A 13,566-nucleotide genomic window follows, 5' to 3' on the forward strand; every position below is an offset into this window, starting at 1 on the left:
AGCACTGCCTTCCGGATTTAAATATAAAATGCTACCAAAAAAACTGTTAGCGATCGCAGGGATCAGGCCTGACTCTGCGATCGCTGCAGTTATGTGTTTAGTGTTTTGTAAGTGACAGTGATCGATCGATACTGCACTTGGGTGGGCTGGGCAGAGGGGCAAAACGCAGGTGCTAGCAGGTATCTGGGCTGATCCCGCTAACAATGCGTTTTTTTGGAACCCTGAACTGCTGGGGACGCTAGTATAGATCTGATCAGATCAGATATTGATCTGTTCAGATTCTATACCACTACGGGAGGTGTATGCTTTGCGCGTGGGTGTTAGCGGTACTGGCACTAACCTAGCGCTGCCTGGGGCGACGCAGACCCTGACCCTAAAACCTAATTGATATCACCCGCCGGGTGATCAGGGAGTTAAACCTTTATTGGGTAATAAATGGTGGGTGCCCTGATGCTATAAAAAGCAAACTAACCAGAGTCACCCGTAACACTTATACGGTGATCAGTGGTGAAAGGGTTAACTAGGGGCAATCAGGGGTTCAAATTTTTATTGGGTAGTATATGGGGGTCCCTGGCGCTATATAAAAACCTGACGGGGAACCTAAATAACTAACTGGCTAACCAGCGTCACCAGTGACACTTATACTGTGATCGCTGGTGAAAGGGTTAACTAGGGGCAATCAGGGAGTTAAAACCATTATTGGGTAGTATATCGGGGTACCTAGCGCTATAAAAACCTGGCGGTGAACCTAAAAAAATAACTAGCTACCTAGCGACACTGATGCAGCGATCAGAAAAATGATTGCTTAGTGACACTGGCAAAAGAGGGTGAAAGGGTTAACTAGGGGCAATCAGGATGTTAAAACCATTATTGGGTAGTATATCGGGGTACCTAGCGATATAAAAACCTGGCGGTGAACCTAAAAAAATAACTAGCTACTTAGCGACACTGATGCAGCGATCAGAAAAATTATCGCTTAGTGACACTGGCAAAAGGGGGTGAAAGGGTTAACTCTAGGGGCAATCAGGGGGTTAAATCTTTATTGGGGGGTGATAGGGGGCTACCGTGGACCTAACACTAACTGCCCTGACAGTTTTTACTTTTACAACTGACACTGAATGCATTGATCAGTAAAGAAATGATCAATGCAATCAGTGACACTGTGACTGGGGGGGGGGGGGATCGGGGGGCGATCGGGGGGGGGGGGGTTTGTGTACCTATGTGTCAGTGTAGTGTTTTGGTGCACTTACTTTTTGTCTTCTCCTCGTAGTCCGGTCAAAAAGACCGCCCTGAGGAGAATGACATCACTTCCTCCTTCCTGTGTAAACAATACACAGTGGGAGGAAGTTCGTCATTGGCCAGGAGCGATCAAGAGGGGGTGGCCAGAAACCAACGGCCATCCCCTCATCACGGATCGCTCCTGGAGGGAAACGGACCGCCGTATCCAGCGGGAGGGGGTCCGATCGGACCCCCCACCCGCTGGAAGGCAGGCACGTACATGTACGTGCTTGTGCCTGCCTGTGCCATTGTAATGACGTACATTGGCAATACGGCGGTCCTTAAGTGGTTAAAAGGCTCATCACTTTGAGAAGCTGGGACCAGCTTGCGAGTTACCTGAAATGTTTGGAGACTTTCCTTTCTCCCACAGGGAAAAAGCAAATATGCATGACTGTTTTTGCTTCTCATTTGTCTGTCTTCTTTGTCTTCCTCTGCTCATTACTGGAGATGGTGGTTTCTTCTTCTCCTTCTCCTTCTCCTCCTTCTCCTCCTTCTCCTTCTCCTCCTTCTTCTCCTCCTTCTCCTTCTCCTTCTTCTTCTCCTCCTTCTCCTTCTCCTTCTCCTCCTTCTCCTTCTCCTCCTTCTCCTTCTCCTCCTCCTCCTCCTCCTCCTCCTCCTCCTCCTCCTCCTCCTCCAGGTAACTGCACCCCCCCCTCCCCCCTGAAAGGTGCCGATTGTGGCACCAGAGGGGGGCAGGGATCAGATTAGCGGAACTTCCCCTTTAGGGTGAAGAACCGCTTTAACTGATAAACTCTGATAAGGATGATGCTTTTCCAGGCAGACTGAAGCGTCACAGATCCGACCAGGTAGAATGATATCGATCAGCTTAACCTTTGACTGTCACTTAACCTTTAATCCTGGGGATCCATACTCTATAAGGTTCAGGAGTTCAATGTGACATATTTGATGGCTAGAATGATATCATAAAGTGTTAGGAGAAAAGTAGATGTAGAAGAAGAGTAGGAAGTCGAGTGTGTGCTTTGGCACCGATTCTCTCTATCTGCACCCAATCAGGCTTTTCTATGCCTGTATAAATGATAGACATTTTGAGAGAGCCAGGCTGCTTGATAATACCATAGGAGGTTGGGAGCACCCAGTCCTCCCTATTTTCTGGGTCTGTATAGGACTCTCTTGGAAAGGCAATGACCAGCGGCGCCCCAAATGAATTTTATCAGTTTGATTTGGAATTTTTTCAGATTGAGATTGGTAGAACTTGAAAGAGATAAAGCAGTTTGGGGAGCAGGGTCATTTTAGTTGGGTCAGTCTTCCTAACCGAGAGGTCATGAAGTGCCCAGTTTTTGAGGTCTTTGTTTAGTCTGCCTTACATGGGGAGAAGTTGGCTTCGTATAGTAGTTCCACCATCAGGGTGAGTTTGACACCCAAGTATCTAATGTTGGAGCTGCTCCACTCAAATTTGAAAGGCGTTTTTTAGATTGTCTGCCACTTCCGTAGGTGCATTTACGTTCAAGATTTGGGATTTTGAGAGATTAACTGTCCGGCCCGATATGGTCAAGTCGACCATGAAAAGACACGGCTTGGTCTGACCATTCCATGGTGGTTCTTTCACTAAAAAGTTCCAACCGACCTAACCTCATGCAGTGGCGACTAAATGAATCCCTACTTGGTGACCCAGCCAGAGCCACAGAAATTGAAAAAGCCATTAATGAATATTTTCAGTTAAATTTGTCAGCATCACATATTAGAGCAAATCCTGGTTAGACCAGGGAAAAAAGTGGTATGTGGGTCTTCCTTCCTTGGATCGCTTGAAATTGGACTTGTTCCATAGTGGTGAGATAAGGTTGGAGAGTGTTTGTCATTTTGTGGCTCCCGAATGGGGGTTCGGTGGGGTCTGTGGTGGACAAAAGTTGATAAATTTCAGTCCCACAAGCAATTTTTCACCTTCCTGGAGATTGAAAAAGGAGTACGGTTTGGACATTAAGGTGAACCTGAGGGCAAATGGAAACGCCCACCAATATTTGATTTCTTTCTGAGAGAGGACCGTCAATAGTGGTTTCAGTGACAGTCTTCTTTGGATGGTTGATGGAGAGATATCTGCAAAGATTTGAATCGAATGATTTAGGCAAAGAAGTGTTTTGCTTGCGGCATCTTTTCATGATCTCTTCTTGCTGTGTAAAAATGAGGCTTTCCTCAGGGGTCCCAGTGCTCTGTGAGCCCCGTCCAACTCCATTTTCTGTGAGGCAAGGTCAGGGATAAGGCCCTTAATGAGATCTTGTACTGCTGCTGTTATGTCAGTTACCGTCCTCTTATTTTGAAGTTGTACCTTCTCAAACGGTTTTCGCAATAGTCTATTTTGGTCAGGGCTTCATCTAGTTGTTCCTGTAAGACTTCTATGTGATCAGTTTTGGTTGGTCCTGGCTACTGTGTTTTCTAGCTTGTGTTCCATAGCCTCCATCGTGTCTCCTAATCTTTGAAAGCCCTCTTATGTCTCCTGTGATTTTGGCTGCTATGGTGGTTAGCCTCCTGTCCAGCAATTCAATAACAACTGTCCGAAGAGGTCTGCTGTATTGAGGGAGTTTGAAGTACCCTGCGTGTGGTGGCATGGGGAGGCCTCATGGGAGAGAGCTGGTAATCTTCCATTGTGTGTCCTGTAAGTGACTCCCTGGCTGCAGGGGAGGGTGCCACATCGTGTCTGGTACTCACTGCGTGCTCCTTGGGCATCTGTGGGAGCATTGAGCAGTGTTTTTCAGGGGAATCCTTCATGTCAGCACAGAGATGCAGTGGAGTGTGCTGTGGTCACCCTCTTGAAAGTGAGCAGCTCCGTGATCTGGTTAAAATGCAGCCTCAGGTCCCGTTTGGCTTAGCTCCCCGGGCATGTAGATGTTCCTGGGTGGTCCCCCCCCCAGCTTGTGATGTAGTCTGGTGGTGTCCCGCTGGCCGTAGTCGGGTGCTATGTGTGCCATTGGATCAGGGAGAAGCGGAGCACCAGGCCCAAGCGGCCATCTTGGAGTCCTCCGTGCATGCGCTGACTGGAGACCAAGTTTCTTTCATTTTACAAGGGGTGTTGTTTTGCTTGTGAGGTGTTCTGATCGGATTGATTCATCTGGCTACACCTCTTTTATCAGCCATCAGAGAACTTTCTTTCCTTCCCCCTGTTCTATGAGATACTACCATCATCACAGTTTGGATGTGATTCACCTTTGAATTCTGCTGGATTATCTCAACATTCAATCATCTGTTTTCTGGCATGTATGTATGCATGTATATGCTGTCTGAGTGGTGTCTTGACATTTTTAATTTAATGACCACATTATCTTTATTTTATAATGGTGGAAGGTTTATTTTTCTTTGAGTGTTTTTGATATGAATATTTTTTCATTTATGTACTCCATTGCTAGATCCCTGTGGCTCATTTATGTGGCACTTTGAATCTCTACTTCTGTTTTTTTTTTTTTTTTTTTCCCCCTCTCCAAGCTGTGTCCGAAATGATTGCGCTATGGATAGGATTCAACTTACCTGGTAGGCCCCAACCACCTAGGTGCAATTGGGATGCCATAAAATAAGTTCAAGAGTGGGGTTGTCACGGTCCCTACCGTGTATTTTGGACAGCCAGGTGTGGTCACGCCCTAAGTGGCTCTGGGTGGTATTGAACTCATGACTGCCAGTAGTTGTTCCCGTTACCTTACCTCTGAGCCACACCTCAGTTCTATTCTGCCTGCTTTCCAGCCATGTCTAGTTTTGCATAAGTACTGTGGGCAATTCTGTTTGTACCTGTCACTCTTGGATCAGCTGTGGCAGGTTACCTAATTATCTGGGTATAAAGCATTGCTTCACTCTAAGGACTTGGTCAGTTCATTGTCTCTTGTTGCCAAAGGTTCCTGTGTTCCAAGATTGACCCCGGCTACCGACCCTGGCTTGTATATCGTTTATTCTGTCTTCTGCAATCCCTGACTACGGCTTTACCTGGACAATCCTTTGGCAAATTCCTGTCAAGCCCCCGTGCACAGATTCACAGCCCAGGTAGCTTATCTGTTTGTTACTGTGGGCTGTGTCTATTTGCAAGGGTGAGCATACATCTCTGCAACATGGACTCCAATCTAGGTAAGCCCTTACAGGGGTACTGCAAGCTGTCCCTGGTCCTTGCCAAACTGAAATGTAGAACGTTACATACATAGTAAGGTTGAATAAAGACACCAGTCCATCCAGTGTGTCTACAATTGTCCCTATCACTGTACATTGCACACTTACATCGGTCCATAGCCAGCGACCCTTTTTACTGCTAGGCAAGAGTGCTAACCACTACACCACTGAGCCACCCATGTTTGATCTGAGCAGATTTTCTATGCCATTATAAATCTCTAAATAATGCATCTGTGCGAGTAACCCACTTGCAGGGTGTCTAAATTAGGGAATTCTGAAATCTGTATAAATAGTTGTGGCGCCCAAACCATTTTTATTAACTAGCTCTGCTTATGCTTGATATCAATGTCTTTATAAGCCTTCGGCTCTGCAGTGACATGAATGGCCAAATACTTTAAATTATGTCACCACCTGGATAGACTGGGCGTCCTCCGGTAGAGTAGTGGGTAACCCATCCAGTGGCAACAAAACCAATTTATGCCAGTTAATGGAGAAGCCCCATAGGGCCCCAAGAGTCTCGATAAGAGTTGTGACAGTTTGTAGGGATTTGCATGTGTTGCTCAGGTGCAGCAGGGTATCATCATCAGCATATTTTTAATTTATTTCAGGTACTTGTATAGCACGATCAATTTATGCAGCGATTTACATATACAGTATTTATTGTACATTCACATTAGTCTCTGCCCTCAAGAAGCTTACAATCTAAAGTCCCTAATTCACATTTATACATACACATACTAGGGCCGATTTAGATAGGATCCAATTAACCTACCATATAACAAAACCTCCTTCCACTACTACCCCTGATAAACCCAGTGATTTATGAGGCTCTGATGTGTGACTAGCAGTTTCAAAACTAGTACGAATAGCAATGGTGACAATGGTCACCCCTGCCTTGTACCGCTACGTAAACCTGAAGGGGGACAGAGAAATTATTTATTAGTTTCCTTTGCCCTGTCCCATGTGATCAACTTCCCCCTGATCATCTTTAATTGGGACAATATGTGCCAACCTTGCTTATTTACCATTAATATATTCAACCACTTGACAACCGGCCCATAGCCGATTAACGGCTACAGGGCGGTTGTTTAACTCTGAGAGGCCTTTAGTTAAACACGCTGCCAATACTTTGCAATACCCTGCCATTTTTTAATTTTTTTTTATTTCAGAATTCCCAGCCTAGAGGTGAGATGTGGGGTCTTATTGACCCCACATCTCACTGTAAAGAGGACCTGTCATGCCTATTCCTATTACAAGGGATGTTTACATTCCTTGTAATGGGAATAAAAGTGATCAAAAAATGTATTTTTGGGGAAAAAAAAAAAATGTCAAACTAAAATAAAGTAAAATGAACAATAAAGAAATTTTTTTTAAAGCGCCCCTGTCCCCATGTGCTCGCATGCAGAAGCAAACGCATACGTAAGTCCCACCCACATATGAAAACGGTGTTCAAACCACACATGTGAGGTATCGCTGCGAACGTTAGAGCGAGAGCAATCATTTTGGCCCTAGACCTCCTCTGTAACTCAAAACATGTAACCAGTAAAAAATAAAAATAAAAAAAATTTAAAGCGTCGCCTATGGGGATTTTTAAGTAGCGACGTTTGCAACGACCACCATTGTATTCTCTAGAGTTTTGCTAAAAAAAACATATATAATGTTTTGGGATTCGATGTAATTTTCTAGCAAATAAATGATGATTTTTACATGTAGGAGAGAAATGTCAGAATTGTCCTGGGTGCTCCAGAATGCCTGATGGCGCTCCCTGCATGATGGGCCTCTGTATGTGGCCATGCTGTGCAAAAGTCTCACACATGTGGTATCGCCATATTTGGAAGTAATAGCAGAATGTGTTTTGGGGTGTAATTTGTGGTATGCATATGCTGTGTGTGAGAAATAACCTGATAATATGACAATTTTGTGGAAAAAAAAAAGAGAAAAAAAATCTTCATTTTGCAAAGAATTGTGGGAAAAATGACAACTTCAAAAACCTCACCATGCCTCTTACTAAATACCTTGGAATATCTTCTTTCCAAAAAGGGGGTATTTGTACTTTTTTGGCATGTTAGGGTCTGAAGAAATAGGCCGTCAGTCCTTTGGGTGTGATCAATTTTCAGATATTGGCACCATAGCTTGTGGACTCTCTCTAACTTTCACAAAAAACAAATAATATCCACCAAGTTTTTTTTCCCCCAAAAATTGCATTTGAACGACTGCTTCGCAAATACAATGTGACAGAAAACATTGCAACAACCACCATTTTATTCTCTAGGGTCTCTACAAAAAGTGTATGTATGTGTGTGTGTGTATATAATATATATATATATATAATAAATTATAGCCTGCACAGAACACCTATTCAGGGCCAGGTCAACCCACAAAATAAGCTGAAAAAAAAAAAGAGAAATCTTTAAAAATATCACTATGTATTAAGCAGCTGTTTAAAAAAAAATAGAAAAATACCAAACAGTAGTACAGAAAATAAACGGTCAGATCACTGTAATATTAAAATACTAAAACGTTGTTAAGATCAAATATGATATTAAAGCGGAGGTCCACCCTAAAATGGACCTTCCGCTCATCGGATTCCTCCCCCCCTCCGGCGCCACAATTGGCACCTTTCAGGGGGGAGGGGGGTGCAGTTACCTGGATAATCCAGGTAACTGCACCCACTTCCGGGCTAGCTCTCTGCGGAAAGGGGCGTACGTTACGCCCCTTTCCGCAAGCGCCCGCCCCCTTCAGCAAGTGCCCCGCTGCCTGCTGGGAAACACACAGCTCCCAGAGGCAGCGGGGACCGTCCTCATTGCGCAGCGCGGCTCGCGCATGCGCAGTAGGGAACCGGGAAATGAAGCCGAAAGGCTCCATTTCCTGATTCCCATACCCAAGATGGCGGCGGCAGGACCCGACAGACGACCTAGCGGTCGGCTTCGGGTGCCGACATCGTGGGTGCGCTGGACAGGTAAGTGTCACTATTTTAAAAGCCAGCAGCTGCAGTATTGGTAGCTGCTGGCTTTAAAAAAAAAAAAAAACGCGGAGTCCCGGTGGACTCCCGCTTTAACCAAAATCTCACACTGTGTGGTCTTCTTCAGAAAAATGTCATAAAACCCAAGAGAATCGGCACATGGTGTATTCTCGTTTATTTTAGACACAAACCCCCATATGTAACAAGACCCCTTAGTAAAACTGCGTACATGAAATTAAAAATCACAAGCAGGTAAATGTGCAAGATCCAGAGGGTGCTATCGCTATACTCGGCTGTTCTGGATGGAACACACGTTTCCTCGCAGAAGCTGCAAACACTGCCGGTTAGACTGTGGAGGGCGTTGGAGCTCAGAGCGTCACTACTGGGCTGATGTGTTGGTCACGCCCTGTCCGGTTTCGTCGTCATGGACTTCCACAGAGGGCGTGGCCATACGGCACTCAAGCCTAAATATCCTTTACCCGTCATCTAGCCAATCCAGCGTGCTCGGCAACAGATGATGCCAGGTGCCACTCTCCATTCATTGGGCATGAGTGGCCATAATGGCAAATAAGCAGGATATACTGGGCCATATAACCTAGTCCTAGGACATAGACCCAGTCAAAATATAAAAAAATAAATAAATTTGGGCATAGCAAAAATCATCATGAACAGAGCATTGATTGCACTAACAACATAATACAGGCAAGCTCTCTCACTGGCATAGGGATGCACATCTTCACTTGTCTCATGATTCGATTACGATTATCTGGTCTTTGATTCGATTCCGCGATGCATCACGATTACCGACCAGCTCCCACTTCCGCTTGGGCCACCTAGGCAGCCCTTCCACCCTGCAATATTCTGGGATACATCCCATTTCCCAAAAGATTGCCCGGCTATGCAGGACAGCAAAGTGAGGCATGCGCACCCAGCTTTGAAGCTGCAAGCTATCGCAGCCGGATGCCCACACTAGTATTGCCAGCGCCATGGATAGGTGGGGGAGATGCACTTTTTTGTAGCTGCTGACTTTTAATAAACAAATTTGACTGGGACTCCACTTTGAATTAAAAATGGCCTCACTCCCTTTAAAAAGTGCACTAATTCGGTTTACTACAGGGTACAGACATTCACACACACAGCTGCTGGGAGGTCAGGAGGGATAACAATCCACAACTGACAAACAGCCCTGTGAAGTCCCCTGTACTGTCTCTGTGCTGACCAGTGGCAGCTAGTGCTCAAAATGTTATTTTGGGGGGGGCGGGTGCAAACAAACTGAAAAATACTGAACCTCCCCCATCAAACGCAGCCACCTGTGCCCATTAAATGCAGCCATTGCTTCACTAACCCCCCCAAATGCACAGGCTGCCAGTCAATGTTGCTGACCGTTCCTTGGCATTCCTGTTTGCACCTTCCAGCACACTAAGAGTTAACAGTGGAATGTGCAACAGGAAGCCCAGGGACCTGTCAGCATGGAGCCTGTGGTGTAAGAGTACAAACGCATTTGTACTCTACTTACTGTTACTCCCTTTTAATAAATACTGTGTTACAATTGCCCCACTGTATGTGCTTTTAAAAAAAAAAAATCGCTTCATACCGAATTTCACAGTAGTACAACAATACATCCCGATCATGTGACTCCCGGCCTGTCCTGCCTCTCCTCTCTCCGCTCACGTCTGAGTCCTGACGTCAGCGGGGAATTCTCAGCCCTGCCCGCCTCTCTTCTGATATGATGGCTATAGTCAGTGGGCGGGGCTGAGAATTCCCTGCTGATGTCAGGACTCAGAGACGTGAAATGTGAGAGGAGAGGTGGAACAGGCCGGGAGTCTCATGATCGGGATGTATTGTTGTACTACTGTGAAATTCTTTAATTTCAGCACCCCTAATATATAAATATTATATACAGTGCCTTGCAAAAGTATTCAACCCCTTGGCAATTTTCGTGTTTTGTTACCTCACAACCTGCAATTAACATGGATGAGTTTGAGGATTTGCATCATTTAATTTACAAAACATACCCACAACTTTGAAGATGTTTTTTATGTTTTTTGTTGTTAATCAAGCAAAAGGACCAAATAACAGAATGTCAATGTGCATAACTATTCATCCCCCTAAAGTCAATACTTTGTTGAGCCACCTTTTGCGACTATCACAGCTCCAAGTTGCTTTGCATAAATCTCTGAGCTTGCCACATCTTACCACTGGGATTTTTGCCAATTCCTCCTTGCAAAACTGCTCCAGCTCCTTCAGGTTGGATTGCCACAGATTTTCTGTTGGATTGAGGCCTGGGCTTTGACTAGGCCATTCCAACACATTTACATGTTTCGCCTTAAACCACTCAAGTGTTGCTTTAGCAGTGTGTTTGAGGACATTGTCCTGCTGGAAGGTGAACCTCCATCCTAGCCTCAATCGCACAGAGTGGTACAGGTTTTTCTCAAGAATATCCCTGTATTTAGCACCATCCATCTTTCCCTCAACTCTGACAAGTTTCCCAGTCCCAACTGCTGAAAAACATCCCCACAGCATGATGCTGCCACCACCATATTTCACCGTGGGGATGGTGTAATTTGAGTGATATGTTGGGTTTGCGGCAGACATAGTTTTCTTTGGCCACAAAGTTCAGTTTTAGTCTCCTCCGATCAGAGCACCTTCTTCCATACATTTTGGGAGTCTCCCACATGCCTTTGCACAAACTCAAAACGTGCAATTTTGTTTTTTTTGATGAAAGTAATGGCTTTCTTCTGGCCACTTTGCCGTAAAGCTCAACTCTATGGAGTGTACTATTGACGTTCTATGTACAGATACTCCAGTCTCTGCTGTGGAACTCTGCAGCTCCTCCAGGGTTACCTTATGTCTCTGTGCTGCCTCTGATTAATGCCCTACTTGCCCGGTCCGTGAGTTTTGGTGAGCGGCCGTTTCTTGGCAGGTTTGTTGTTGTGCCAAGTTTTTTCCATTTGTTTGGCTTTGATGGTGCTCCTAAGGATCATCAAAGATTAGGATATTATTTTTTTTTAATTTTTTTTATAACTTAAAACCCTGAGTTGTACTTCTCAACAACATTGTCCCTTAGGCTACTTTCACATTGAGGCACTTTGCAGGCGCTATAGCATGAAAAATAGTGCCTGCAAAGTGCCCTGAAAGCCACTCAATTCACTCCAATGTGATAGCCCGAGGGCTTTCACACTGGAGCAGTCCACTTGCAGGACGGTCAAAAAAGTCTTGCAAGCCGTATCTTTGCAGCGCTATAGGAGCAGTGTACTCACTGCTCCTAAAGCGCTCCTCCCCATTGAAAACAACGGGACAGCGGCACTTTGTGGGTAGTTTTAACACTTTTTTTTTTTTTGGGCCGCTAGCGGGGCAGTTTAAAAAAAATAGTGGTGGCAAAGCGTCGCTGAAAATTGTGCCACTTTACCACTGGCGCCCACCCCAGTGTGAAAGTAGCCTTACTTGTTTGGAGAGTTTCTTGGTCTTCTGGTCAGTGTTTGGTTAGTGGTGCCTCTTGCTTAGATGTTGCAGCCTCTGGGGCCTTTCAAAAAGGTGTGTATATGTAATGACAGGTCATGTGACACTTAGATTGCACACAGGTGGACATTATTTCTAGGGCTGTTACTGATCAAAAATGTTGTGTTCGATTGATCAATATTTTTTTTAATCGACTAATTTCGATTTATAACGCACATACAGATCCAACTACTTTTAGCTGATCTCCTTGCATTGCAACTCTGCAATACTCAGTCAGTGATAAATGTGGTATACACTATATATAATCACCTGACACTACTTAGTTTTCACAATCCATGACTTAAAGAGGAAGTAAACCCTGATGGGTTTACTTCCTCTTTCATTCCCTGCAAAGGCAAAGCATAATGGACTACTATCCATCGCATAGTAGCCCATTATGTGTCACTTACCTGACACGGGAGCCAGCGAAGTCACCGCTGTCCCCTGTAGTCCGGCGCATCCATCTTTTCGGTGGGGTCTCGCAGCTCCGCCGCTGTCATTCCGCAGAGCCGCGATGACGTCACTCCTGCCCATGCGCACGGGAGCCGACGCGCGCGGCAGCTCCGTTGTTGGAAATGCCGCGCTCAGTGCGCCTGCGCGTCGCTGTCTACGACGCATGCGCCGTAGACAGCGGTGCCTGTCTTCGGGCAAATATCTCCTAAACCGTATAGGTTTAGGAGATATTTCTTAGACCTACAGGTAAGCCTTAATCTAGGGTAAAGGGTTTACAACCACTTTAACTTCACAGTTCACACAAACGTTTTAAATTCAAACTGTAGCACTAACGTAAGTAATTTTTTATTTTTTTTCTACAGTAGCGTGACAATCCCTCCACCTCCGGTCTAACGAATCACTCTCACCTTATGGCATGGACCCCTGTGCAAACAGGTGGTCATGCATGCGGGTATCAAAAGGGTTAACACGGACCATAAACTTCTCTCACAATCTCAGGTCGTGGGTAGAAAGAAAAGATCAAAGTGCTCACCGCTTAAAGTGGAGGGCCACCCTGAAAAAAAAAAAATATAAAAAATTACAAAAAAATCTAAAAAAAAAATGAAAAAAAATGTGTTTTTTTTTACTTGCCAGAAGTGCCTGTTGCTAGGCACATAATCCTAATCTTCCTCTTCCTCTTCCTCCTCCGCGGAGATCTTCTGTCTTCTCTCCTCCGTGCGGCGTCTTCTGGGTAATGGGTCGCGCTGTGTTCTGGGAACTGTGTGTTCCAGAACACAGCGCGTCCCATTCACAAAGCGCTGCGTGACTCGCGCATGCGCAGTAGGAAACGGGCAGTGAAGCCATAAGGCTCCACTGCCTGTTTCCCTTACAAGGAATGGCGACGCCGGGACCCGAGAGCCGAGGGACGGGGCGGCCGACATCACGGGTGCCCTGGACAGGTAAGTGGGCTAATTAAGTCAGCAGCTGCAGTTTTTTTTTTGTTTTTTTTTTTAACGGCCCTCCGCTTTAAGAATAAGATTGAATTTTTGTGTTCAAACACAAACTACACACATAAAGATGATAAAAACACAGCATGTAAAGCCGACAATCGTGTTAGTTCCGTAGGGCAGCAGCGGGGGGTGTCATGCGTAGCTCCCCCCCCCCCGTACACGTTACGTTCAATCAGAAACTTCAATGTCACCGGACTCCTCCCCCCCTTCCCTTCGTTAGCAGACGGAGGCACTTGGGGAAGGGGGGAGGAGTCCGGTGATGTCACCGGATCTCCGGCGGAACTCCCT

The 13,566-nt window shown here is 45.5% G+C and overlaps 1 protein-coding gene across 5 annotated transcripts in view; it reads left to right on the forward strand.

Moving 5' to 3' along the window:
- Nucleotides 1–13,566, forward strand: part of APBA3 (amyloid beta precursor protein binding family A member 3) — a 245,134-nt gene that overhangs the window by 28,023 nt on the left and 203,545 nt on the right. The window lies entirely within an intron of this gene.

The sequence above is a fragment of the Lithobates pipiens genome, unplaced genomic scaffold (genome assembly GCF_037356315.1).
Source record: "Lithobates pipiens isolate NorthernLeopardFrog02 unplaced genomic scaffold, aLitPip1_a1.2 Scaffold_13, whole genome shotgun sequence".
Taxonomy (NCBI): domain Eukaryota; kingdom Metazoa; phylum Chordata; class Amphibia; order Anura; family Ranidae; genus Lithobates; species Lithobates pipiens.